The sequence below is a fragment of the Balearica regulorum genome, chromosome 2, assembly GCF_011004875.1.
Source record: "Balearica regulorum gibbericeps isolate bBalReg1 chromosome 2, bBalReg1.pri, whole genome shotgun sequence".
Classification (NCBI taxonomy): domain Eukaryota; kingdom Metazoa; phylum Chordata; class Aves; order Gruiformes; family Gruidae; genus Balearica; species Balearica regulorum.
Genome location: NC_046185.1, coordinates 100,570,801 through 100,583,659, shown reverse-complemented (window position 1 = coordinate 100,583,659; position 12,859 = coordinate 100,570,801). Strand labels below are relative to the sequence as shown.

General features: G+C 44.2%; 1 long non-coding RNA gene across 8 annotated transcripts in view; it reads right to left on the bottom strand.

The window, feature by feature from the left end:
- LOC142600468 (uncharacterized) overlaps positions 1-12,859 on the bottom strand; it is a 56,264-nt gene that overhangs the window by 22,714 nt on the left and 20,691 nt on the right. For 4 of the 8 annotated variants that reach the window (XR_012833965.1, XR_012833963.1, XR_012833961.1 and 1 more), the window contains exon 2: positions 3,105-3,176. The exons of the other annotated variants lie outside the window; for them this stretch is intronic. This is a non-coding gene — a long non-coding RNA (uncharacterized LOC142600468). The remainder of the gene's footprint in view (positions 1-3,104; positions 3,177-12,859) is intronic. 8 annotated transcript variants of the gene reach the window in all.

The window sequence follows — 12,859 nt, the reverse complement described above, 5'->3', positions numbered from 1 at the left end:
ATTTTCAGGTTTTCCTTCTTTCTGTTCAAATAATTAAAGCACTTTTCCATGCTTTTGCTACTCCCCTTCTCAAGGCCTACAGACTCACCTCTGCAAAGGGTATACATCCTTTCTGGTAGCATTACCTCCTCTTCATAGAATCACAGAATTATAGAATGGTTTGGGTTGGAAAGGACCTCAAAGATCATCTAGTTCCAACCCCCCTGCCATAGGCAGGGACACCCTCTACTAGACCACGTTGCCCAAAGCCCCATCCAGCCTGGCCTTGAACACTTCCAAGGATGGGGCCTCCACAACCTCTCTGGGCAACCTGTTCCAGTGCCTCACCACTCTCACAGGAAAGAATTTCTTCCTAACATCTAATCTAAATCGACCCTCCTTCAGCTTAAACCCATTACCCCTTGTCCTGTCACTACACTCCCTGATAAACAGTCCCTCACCATCTTTCCTGTAGGCCCCTTCAGAAACTGGAAGGCCACCATTAGATCTCCCCGGAGCTGCTTTTTCTCCAGGCTGAACAACCCCAACTCTCTCAGCCTGTCCTCATAGGAGAGGTGCTCCAGCCCTCTGATCAGCTTCGTGGCCCTCCTCTGGACTCTCTCCAACAGCTCCATGTCTCTCCTGTACTGGGGCCCCCAGAGCTGGACGCAGTACTCCAGGTGGGGTCTCACAAGAGCAGAGTAGAGGGGCAGGATCACCTTCCTCGACCTGCTTTTCCTTCCAAGGACGTTGTAACTCTGATCACAAGGCGCCTCACACCTTCACCTATGCACTCTAGCCTCTTGCTCTGTCTCCCACCAGCCATCTCCTCTATGTTGTCACTGACACCAGCTTTGCTGCCAGCTCTTCAGCTTCATGTGATGATAGTTTAACATGCTTGTTAGTATAGGCCCTTACACAAACACCCTCTCTACACCTGTCCACCAGGTTTATCCACCGGTCCTTCCATTCTGCTCCTCTCCACGGGGAGTTCCCATACAACCAGCCCCTTAGTGATGGCTGGGGCAGCCAGCAGCCAGCTGCCACACAATTTAGAGCATTTTCATTGCAATTGCTTCCACAGCTGTGATTTACTTTGCTCCTGTTTGCCCTCCTTCCCTTCTCTTAGGCTACACAACTTTATAAATGTGTCTATATAGCACCAACCAAGTACTGCTACTCCTGAGTCCCAGTCGCTCCTACTGAAATGCAGACATTAAATGATAATATCTTGGGACACTGGAAATACCCTGGACGTTAAGATAGGTGTTGCCTTGTCTCACACACACACACACACACACAAACATTAGGTGGTCATGTTGAGTGTAAGTGAGAGGCACTATCAAAGATATAGTTAGCAAATTGCCCTTTTGCTTACATCTTGTTGCAGTAAGAATATCTGTCATTCTCTTAGTGGTTTGCTGCTTGGAGGGTGATTTTAATTAAAACGTAAAATGTCAAACATTAGTAAGAAGGAGGATAACCCTGTGGGGAGTGAGGATGAATCAAATTTATTAGTCACTGAGCAGCAGGCTGGTAGCCCTTCACTTGGAGAAATTTTAAAAGGCAGTTAAAGTGAAATACAGAATCAGTCTAATCTCCCCCTATTCTAACTAACCCTCTGAAAAACAATATCACAAGTTTCCAACAATTCCAGAAATTAAAGACAAATCTGCTACAGAGATTAAAAGGGCCTCATTTTGTGTGTGCAGGACACACAAAAAGTAAGTCTCATTTATGGACTGTAAAGGAAAATGTCTCTCTTGGGAGTATTTCTCCCTGTTACCAAGAAATGGCTGTGTTTGCACTGTACGCAGTCTGTAACAGGACTGTAAGAGTCACTGGCATTTGGTAGCATGCATGAAAACCAACCCTTGGAACTATTTCGTTGGGAACTGGTTCTAAGAGCAGAATTTGCCAGTCCACACTTCTCAGAAGCAAGGATGACCATAGACCCCTCATACAGGAGCAGAGAAGGTCAGGATTGCAGCACATGCAAGCTCCACCTGTTCTCCCACTGGCACAATATTCTCTGCAGTTCTGCTTTATGCTATTGCTGAATCCACTGGATCCTTCTGTCTGTCTTCCTTATCATCCACAGAGAAATAGCATCTTTGCTATTTCATGATGTTCCCTTCTAAGAAAACATTTCGGGTGTACTTTTTACAGCATCAAGCTAACAAACATTCGCTTTTTGTTTTCAAGTTTCAAACCTAATAGATTCTAAGGAAGAGCAGAACATCATCCCAGCTATCCCATAGATATATTGCCTTGTGACCTATTCCCCATACAGATTACAGAGGAGCTTATGAGGATATTGAGAGCCCTTTACCTTATCCATGCAGCTACACGCACATAGTGATATAGAGCTAACCATGCCATCGCAGGCACATGTCCCTGCCCATGGCAGGGAGGTTGGAACTAGATGATCTTTGAGGTCCTTTCCAACCCAAACCATTCTACGATTCTATGCTTTGCAAAAGAGGGGCTGCGGGTGGGTGTCTCTAGCTGGATTTTCAGCTTCTCTACAAATGGAGGGTGTCATTTGTTATGAGCACCTCTATGCATGGCAGAAGCCAGAGATTTTAGTTGATAATTACATCCCAGGGCATTTTTCCACCCCCTGCACGCTGTTTAGTTATAGGGCAGGGTTCAAGCACTCCTTCCTCATCATTCATGGTCCATACACCGGGGCTGTGCCCTGGGTGTTGGGCTGGTCCTTAGTTGTACCAGCTTCATGCTAGGACTAGGTTGCCTTCTGCAAAGCAGGTAAGTCCTGTCCTTGAGAGGGTATCAGCTGCTACAGGAGACATCAAGGCTGCCATCTCAACAGAGAAATGAAATAGGGGATAATTTTCACACCATCACTTCATAATACAGTGCTTTTTTATTTTCTTAAACTTATGGTGGGGTGTAAATTCTGGTAAAGATTTTGAACAGCTTTTAGCTAAGAGTCCTTAAAATTAAATTGTTTCATTCAACTTGAAATCTAATTCTATATGGCAGAAAAGACAGGCAGCATTTGGGGGGGGGGGGGGGGGGGCAGGGGGAGAAAAAAGAATAGAGCAACAATATAGAGCTTACAAATTACAACCAAGTGGAGCTGTCAATAAGATCTTGCTCACCATATTGTCACAGAATTTTCCTTCTGTGTCACGTTGGTCATTACTGTAACACTACATGAGAAATCACTCCATCTGTTAAAAAAGAAAAGAAAAGCAGCTGCTATCCTCCTGCAAAGATGGAATTAACAAACACCCAGTAACTGTACTCCTTTCAACTTTTGCAGTCACAATTTTAGTCCTACTTTATTCGTACCACGAAAGCCACGAAACAGTTCTACTGCCATACTAATAAGGCCTTCAAAAAGCTCATTAACCAACACAAAAGATGCTACCTGTGGAAACTGCAATGACTGTGACAGTTTTAGTTCCTGCACTGAGGAGGGCTTTAGGGTTTTTCTGGTGGCAGGGGAGGAGATGTTATCATTTCGGGGAAAGGAGCACTAATCCAGCCATTGCAGTAGAACAGGAGAAATCTACATTGATATTCAAGATTATTTTGCTGACTTAGCTTGGCAGTTAAACCAGGTGAGTCCCATTACATCCAGCCACAGAAAATAAAAGCATTTGAGTGCGTGAAGCAGAGGAGCCTGGAGCAGAGCAGCAGGCTGCCAGCCGAGGCACTCAGGCTCAGGAGGAAGCCTGGGCTAGGATTTTATGACTTACCATTAACACCGAGCAACACATGGAGCCCCTGGGAACAGGTTTGTTTGAGATCACAGCTAGGCTGTACGTACCAAGAGAAGAGCTGGGTGGGATCAGACCTATGCACCATACTTTTCTGTACCTAAATTAGGCTGGAGGGTAGCCTGCAGGTCCTGCGATTCAGGGGATGTTGAGCCAAGCTCAGGGAGAGCCCAAATCAAACACCTAACCCAGACCAAATCCTAAAACAGTCACATTTCTCCTACAAAGGGTGAGATCACTAAACACCACTTACCAAAAACAACCAGTAGCAAAACCAGATAGGATAACCAGTGTATATAAACAGCTTTTGAAGAACGAAGGCTGGTTTGAGTGTGATCAGGCAGGACTGTACTGGAGACAGCACGTTGCAGTTAGATGGAGCTGGCTGTTAAATAACGCCCCAGGCAAGCTCCAGCCTGCCTGGGGACACCCCTTCTCCATGTTTGCATGTGCCTCCTTGCCTTCCCCTCAGGCTTGGCTCTGGACGTACACATCCCACTGATGGCTGCCTTTGTGCTGGCATGTCCCTGCACCAGCTTGAGCCATGACCAGCCACGGTCAAGAGCCACGGAGCCACAGGAGGGTGTTTGGACACGTATCACCATACTCATGTCACCCTTCTTACACTCTTCACCAAGCATCTGCTGTTGGCCAGGGGTGGGGATAGGACCATCATTAGAGGCATGATGTTACAGCGAGTATAGCTGCTATTATGCAAGGGTGGTTTGGTTTTTTCCCACCAGTTCAGACTTTTTTTTTCCTGGCAGGTTGCTTCAACAAGCTCGTAGCTGCATCTAGGCTGGAAGAGAAAATACAAGAGGCAAACACAGTTCCAGCTGTTTGAACAGAACCCCCTGAACTCAAAGAGGGTTCACTCCGGGGGCATTCCTGATCCGTTTGCTATCCTGTAGGACTCTTCAGTTCACTGCGGAGTGGTTTGTAGCTATCTGTGGCAGAAGGAAAATGCCAGTAGGCAGCATCATTCCAACAATCTGCAAGATGGTACAATCATTTTCTGGAAAGAATTAATTTTGTTATAAGTGTGTGAGTTGTATCTGTTCATCTGGTCTGTTAATTCATCCAAAGGCTTTACCATCCTAATAGGCTCAATGGCTACTGTAGCTGGTAAGATACCTAAAAATAATCATTAAAGGTACTCCATTAATTGAATATTATTTACGTTACAACATACAAAGACCCAAGTGAGATCAGTTCCATTTTCTCGCACAAGGAAGTAACAAAAATCTAGTTCCAAAGAATTTTTATGGAGAAGGTAAGTAATGGGTGGAAGGGAAATTAAGGCACAGAGATTTGAAATGCTGCTGCAGGAGGAAAGCAAAGAAAGGAGTAGAATTACATGTTTTAAATGTCACTAATACATTTATAAACAGGACTTTCATGTTAGTATCAATGTAAGATATTCAAATAAATTGTACCCACTAAAGTATCTACTAAAGCTGGTCAGAAATTTTTTAGAGAGCTTGAATCAAATGTCACCAGAGAAAGTAGTAAGGTTTATTTCATAAGAACCCATCAGTTTCCAGCAGAAACAAAAAAGCAAAGCAAGCAAGCAAGCAAGCAAGCAAACAAGAAAACCCCTCCCTGGGAAAGTTTCCTGCAAGCCAGGGTGAATATTCTGGCCAAGGGCACAGAAATCCCTAAGGGGCTAAAGGGGCTGAGCTGATTCAGAGCACAGACTGGCCCAAGGTTTCCCCCATTTTGGAGCACCTCATCATGGTGGGCCAAGTCTTTCTCATTTTCTCTGCACCCTTTTGCAAGCAAATGCAGCTGGGCTGATGCAGATCAGGACTGCTGTCCCTGTTCTGAATAGGACAAGGAGAAACTTTAAACAGGGGCTTCCCCACCAAAAGAGTTTCCCCCATAGGGCTTATCTGAAGGGCTCTGGAGTGTCAAAATCAGCAGAGGAGTCAGGTCTCCTGCCTACCTCTGCTACCTACGTGCATGGGACAGAGCCACTGGCTTAGCACACAACGTGGGTTTTAAACACAACAAAATATGTTATAAGGGTTGGCGGACTTTCCAGCCCTATTGTTTTGACCAGGAACAGGCCACAGCGTTGGGATCCATGCAGGCGTTTTAAATACCACAAAGTTTGTTGTTACCATTTATGTGGCTTTGGTTCAAGCCAACCTCTGTTTTAACAAGAAAGGAAACTGTCATTTTGAGGCGACACAACACGAAGGCATTCGATGCATCTGACAGTCTGCCATTGTGCAGTTTTTCAGCGTAAAGGGTCAGCAAAACCACTGCACCACACATGAACTTCTACATAGCCGTATTTATTGTGCAAATGAAAAACTGTTTTACACAGCATGCCTGACCAAGAGCTTGGCACCACTGCAAGACCTAGCCTATGTAGCAAACTGGATTTTATCACAGGCTGAAAGGCTCCTAAAGTCCTTGAATACAAAGAGCTCCATTTAGAAAGAAATTGCAGTGTGTAAATATAATCCACAATCAAGGCTCTCAGAGTCACAAAATAGCATGACTCTGATTACTAATTTAATCAGGCACCACAAGCACTTAAGTGAAGAACCCCAACCAGACAAAGGGAGCTCCTTACAGCTGTTTTTAGCAGGCTGTATTTTGCAATAGACATGTGAGCACAGATCCCAGTTTGTAAGCGATCCCATGTCTGAGGGGCAACATTTACTAAAACAAAGTGAGATTGCACTGATGGTAAATCGCAAGAATTTACACAGACCAAAACCTGCACTGGTAAACCACATACCACATTATGAGAAAACACAAGTCTCTGCACCATTCACTGACTCCCATCAGGAAGCATCAGAAGCTAGAGCTAGCTTTAATGGCTGAAAAAAAAATATAGTTTTGTTGGAAAGATCCAACATTATGTCAAATACCTACATGCATAAATAAATTTGGTCAAACCAAAACCAGACAGGTGTCTGCTACAGATGCAAGTCTCATCCTGGACCAAGCAAAAGTCTTAAGTAACCTGTACTCTGCAAAATGTCTCAGGAGAGCAAGACCTAGTGGGACTTTTCTGAGCCGAGAGCTCCCTACAGGCTCCAGAGGCACGAGGGCCACCACTGTCCAGCCCAGGGCAGCAGCACGTCCCACGCAGCAGCTGGAAAGTCCTCCTGACCTCCTTCCTCTCCAGGCTCCTGCACTGTGTCTGGGGGGGAAGGGGGATCTAGTGTCACTTTATGCTTTTTAAATTGCTAGAGAGCACACAGGTGTCTCTGGCTATGTGTTAGGTGTCAAATATATCTTGGATCTGGGTGCCAGAGAATAAAACAGTGTGAGTACACAGGCAGCCTTTGGTTTTTAGCCCACTGCCCTTTCTCCCCTATATTCTTTGTGGTGCTGTGCCACTGACTGCCAATCCCATATGGACATCTCGGACATAGCAGGGCAGCCAAAAACGACACAACCTTTACATACCTATTGATAAGTCGTATGACCAGCCCGCTGCTGCTTACAGACATGAATTTTATCCATTAGCTTAATTTTCTGATGATATCTCAAAATGATATGAAAATATCTATATGACATATACCTTCTCCCCCTCTTCTACCCTCCTCCCCGCTCAGCCCTAAGCAAGCAACGGGTGAAAAAAATTCACAATGCCACGTAACATGAAATCTCTGCTTAGTTGGATGTATTAATAGCTCAACCCAATTTCTGATGTAATTGCATTAATTGTTCCTGTCCCAACTGGCTTTCCAGGAAAAAAAGGAAGGTTCATTTAAATATTAAACACGGAAAGTGTTGGGGTTTTTGTTACGGCTTTGCGCGCAGATGTGAAGCAGAGTGCTAAATATCAGCACTCTGCCTAGTTGAAGGCTGTTGTGTTAGCAGGAATCCTCACCTATTCGTACAAACTAGCGTGTACCAGATGGCTCCATGGGAGTCAGGAGGCTTGAAATGGAGCAATCATTCAGTCTGCAGATGGAATATACAGTACGTTCCCAGTTAAGTAAGGGGTTCATTTATTCAGATAGATTCTGCATATATGGAGCGTGTCTCGGAGGACACGCCAGTTTCTGTCTCCAGATTTCTAGCAAATTTCTAAGCTAGGTCCATCCTCCATCATGCTTCTGCTACCGGAGTACAGCAAAAAGCCCCCTCACTAATAAGGTAGAATTTTGCACAAGCTGTGCTGAAGCAATACACTAAACACAACATTTGCAATTTTTTTAAAATCTTCGCAATCTGGAAAATGAAAGGTGCTCCAATATATTTTTTTCTTTTCATTCATCGTGCAAACATTTGGACAGAACCTTCTAATTCAGTGCTCCAATCAGAGCAGAACTACATATTTATATACTAGTTATGATTATTTATCACCAGAAAATAAATCAATGACTTAATACTAATTAAGACCTGCAGCAGCAACACCCACTGTTGCCATGCAGAGTCCCAGAAGAGAGTCAGCCATGCCTGCCTTTGACGTCTGCAGTAAATGAAGCGCAGAGGCAAGATGTGTGCCTTAGTGGAAAGAGGCAAGAAGGATCCTGCTTCTTGAACAAACATCCAGAGAAGTCCAAGTTGGAAGTTTGTGATATGGGATAGTCATTATTTATATAAGAATGGAAACTGGAAGCTGTCCTGAACAGGATTAGGGACTCCAACTATTCAAAGACATCGCAAAGCAACCTTGCTCTCAAGGATAAAGATCAAATGAGCATTCCAGCCTCAGATTTTCAGTGGCCTCCTAACGCCAGTCTAGGCAAATAATTGATGAAAACAATGACAAAGCATTTTCAAATGTCTGGGCGAAAGACATTCATTGTTTCATATTGTAAGGCTTTGTAGAGCTGATTCTACAGGGGAAGGAATATGAAAAGACAGCTGAGTTTTGGTGTGTTTTAAACAAAGTCCATGAAAACACACCAAAAGTTCACATTCCACGCAGAAGGAAACAACCTCCTCCCCCTCCCATGCAAAGCTTTTCTTCCCATACCAAGTCTAAAAGTAGGTCCTCAGAGCTTGGTCAAACCATACTCTAGAGATCCACCCCCAGCAAAGTCGCTTCCCACCTTGGTCCTCCTGGGACACTGAGCTGCTTCGATACGCACAACCCGCTCTGCTGCTTCCCAGAAGCACCGGCACCTCCCTGCACGAACATTTCCAGCAATTATTGGCAGCCTCCATGGGGGTGAAGGGATGGCTTCCAGGCTGGCAGACCACTGGATGCTTCTTCTGCCCTCTCCACAGCCCATGCTGCTGCTGCGTACTGGGGGAGCACTCACTTCATCCCTTATTTTTTACCAGTAGGCATAATTTTGGCTCACAGTACCTGACTCAGGCGACGTAGTGTGTGATAATGGTATAGTTTACAAATGCGAACATCACAGGGAAAGTATTGATTTGTAATAACAAGCTGGAGGAGCAGGAAGAGGGAATTGTTAAGGGACTGTCTTCTATCACTTTCCAAGGATGGGAGGAACTCAATTATACCCAGCAGCCTCACCTAATGTAATTGTATTCGCTGGCTGTTTGCCTTTGAAGTACCTCTCCTGCAGTATGTCTTGGCAGTGTATTCTGCCACATCAAAAAGGGAAAGTTTTACTACCTGTGCTTTTGGAGAGCTCATTAAAAACACACCAAGTAGAGAGATGGAGCAGAAAATTGTTATCAAATCCTCTGGGGCTTTTTGTTTTGTGTTGTTTTTCTTCTCAGATCACACAGAAGCCCATGCACTTTGTGGACTCCGTTACAGAAACGTTGATCGCACGGACTGCTGTTAATTCATCACAGCTTTGCTAGGCTACTTGTCTTCATTTGCCATGAACACAAACAAATTCTACAGACACACCATATCAAATCTGTTCTCCTGAAAAGACACATTCACTGGTGAAACAAAGAGAAACGTAATGGCAATTAATAAACTAACATTTACTGCACTAATTAGCATCTCCTAGAGGGCTTGATTATGTGTTTACACCAGTTAGATACAGCTCAGTATGAGAAAATACCCACATTTCATACATCAAAAGACATTTCTTTCATATTTCCTCTTCCATTCTTATAGAAGTGAAGTGTGAAGACAAGAGCATGAAGGAAGGTAGAATAATTCATTACCTTGTCTCCTACTGATTTGTACATTCAACATTTTTTTTGGAATAAATACAAAGTCATAAATTAGCTTGTAGCAAAATAGAATTAATTGAATGTCTTAGTAGGATCATCAAACCAAGGTTAAAGTCAATTTATTTGCCTGGGATTTTGCTAATGTAGCTTCAGCTCATTAGGGTGAGAGCTGATACTGTGGATGGGACACACAGGCTCATGAAAACACACACCAACTCATGTTTTCCCTATTTAGGGACAAAAATCTCTCATATATGTCATGCACACACACAGACACATGCATACATATGTACATGTATTTACATTCAGAGAGGAGAAAGTGTGAGCCATAAAATAAGTGCTCTCAAGAAAAGGATTTTATATCAAGAGATAGTACAAGGATTTCAAATGCCTACTGAAGACATCTACTTTCATAAAGAACCCAGATTGTCCTGAGTTTCCTAGGATCCTTATAGCACCGTGCTATTTCCTTAGCTCATGAACAATGCAGAAGCCACATTAGTAAGCAACGGACACCAAGAGACGGTTTGGTTAATCAGCCCCTCTACCTAAGAGGTAATAATCTGAAGCTGGAAGCAGATGCGGGACAATTAGGACACAGAAGTCACTACTGTGGTTTTGGGATACATTTTGGTAACAAATACCATATTAATCTCTGTGGATATTTCATTACAGCTGGAATGATTCCTGTCAGGAGGGCTTTCGACAATAAATGCTCCAGCTAAGCGAGGCAGATGGAATGTAGCAGGAGCAGCCTGGTGCAGAGCGTGCCATCGGCTCCTTCAGCCCGTTCCTATAGGCAGCAGGTTGGTAGGGTTTCCTGAGCTGGTGTCAGAGAAGCAGGACATAACAAGCACCTCGAATGCAGATCAGAGCTTAAAGCCTGAGTGCTTTGCACTCCCAGATGTGTCCTTTCTAGCAATGGCAACAGATTTTTATGGGACTAGTGAAAAAACCACCATCAGAGCTCAACAGAAGCTCACAGCTGTAACTGTCTAAATGAAAACTCCACACTGACAAAAGACAAAGTGCAACCACTGCATGTCATTAGGTAGGAGAAGGATCACACACATAGCAATTCAAACAACTTCAATCCCGGGGAAGGAAAATATGACAGAGTGCAGCACTTTCGCACAGCTTCAGGTGAAGTCAGTGATGGTTGCATAGGCTGATGCCAAAGGCCAAACACAACACCTGGCATATAGAATCATAGAATGGTTTGGGTTGGAAGGGACCTCAAAGATCATCTAGTTCCAAACCCCCTGCCATGGGCAGGGACACCCTCCACTAGACCACGTTGCCCAAAGCCCCATCCAACCTGGCCTTGAACACTTCCAGGGAGGGGGCATCCACAACTTCTCTGGGCAACCTGTGCCAGTGCTTCACCACCCTCACAGCAAAGAATTTCTTCCTAATATCTAATCTAAATTGACCCTCCTTCAGCTTAAAGCCATTCATGTCCTTGCAAGAAGTCCCTCTCCTGCTTTCAATTTTCAGCATAATTCTATATAATTGAGAATTAATAAATGCTCCTGACTTCAGTAAAGATAAAAGTCAAAATCAAAAAAGTCAGAATCGTGAAGAAAAATCAACAAATTTTCTTTTGCTTTTTTGATCATTTTAATTCTTTTTCATTCTCTACTGAAATTGTTTCTATATCTAAAGCTGGAACTTTCTGTTATGAAAACATCAACAAAGTCACTGCACTGAGACAAACAGTCAAAAATAAATGGCATTTCAAATCTAAAGACCTCTGATACACAATTTGCCCAGCTGTGAGCATCTCACTTTTGCCATCGCATACTTATCTCACGCACTTATTCCTGTTTACTACTTGCATTTTATTTTGGGATGACTTCAGTCTGAACCAGCTGCGCTGAGACCTACATAAGTATACGGTGGCAGGAGGTAGTACCTCACAATCTTGTAAAAGGACGAAGAAAGCTGCAGCAATAATGCAAAATTGAATGATGAAACCCCTCAGAAAGGGTGATAGGCTGTTCAAGTCACACCTTTAACACACTCTAAACATGGCAACACATCAAACTGTTTACACACCTAAAGATACAGACAGCAGAATGATACAGGCAGCCATCACCAAAAGTGCCCATATTCAGATCCTCCTGAACTGGGCCCTCAGACGTTTTTGATAATGCCAGTAGGCACCTTTGAATGGTTTACTGAGCAAACTTATTTTAAGAATTTCAGGGTCAGACACTCATTACCTTTAATCACAGATTTAGTCACAGCCTGTAGGTAGAGAACTTATTCTTTTACCAGCAACCCCTGAGGGGCATTACCAGTGGCCTTACCTTTCTCCAGGAGTAAAGCGGTTGCCCCAGAAGTATTCCAGCTTGTCACCACTTCCACTAGCACACTGGCCCTGACCATGGACACAGACCCGTTAAGTCTGGTAGGTCTGCCTCGCCATCAATATGGGGACAACCACCCCACCTGCACCCCCAAGCCATGAGATCCAGCTCTTTGTGTGGGTTGGAGCAAGTTGTTCCAGGCTCGATCTCAGTTAGGTAAAAGCAATGCCTCAAGGTGGTTTAAAACACACAGGCAGCTGGTGCCCAGGTGGCTCCATTGTACATGCAGGACTGATTTTTTCCAGGCTGGCTTGCTAATTCTCCACAGAATTGGATCAGTTGCTGCTCTTAGATCCCAGGAGACAATCACGGCAGGAATGGCCTTTCTGCACCTTGCGCTGGCCAGAGACTGTGACCTCTGCTGCAGTAGGTGGGATTTTGGCCACTTTGAAATCTTTGAAACTTCAGCCCTAAATTTCACAGATTTCCAAGTATGGTAAGCCAGCCATGAAAGCATCCCCATGCTTCAGCCTGTGCCATGCTGAAGTGCTGTGAGTGCTTGGACACATAACATGGATGCATAAACACATTTGCTCTCTCTTCTGCCTGGCCACCTATTCTTTACCCCACAGCTAGTTGTGCTCCCTTCCCAATTTACTAATCTTTTTGGTAGAGACAGTACAGCAGCATCTTAAATGGGATATATCCAGCTGGGAACAGGGAAAGCAAATAGCTGGC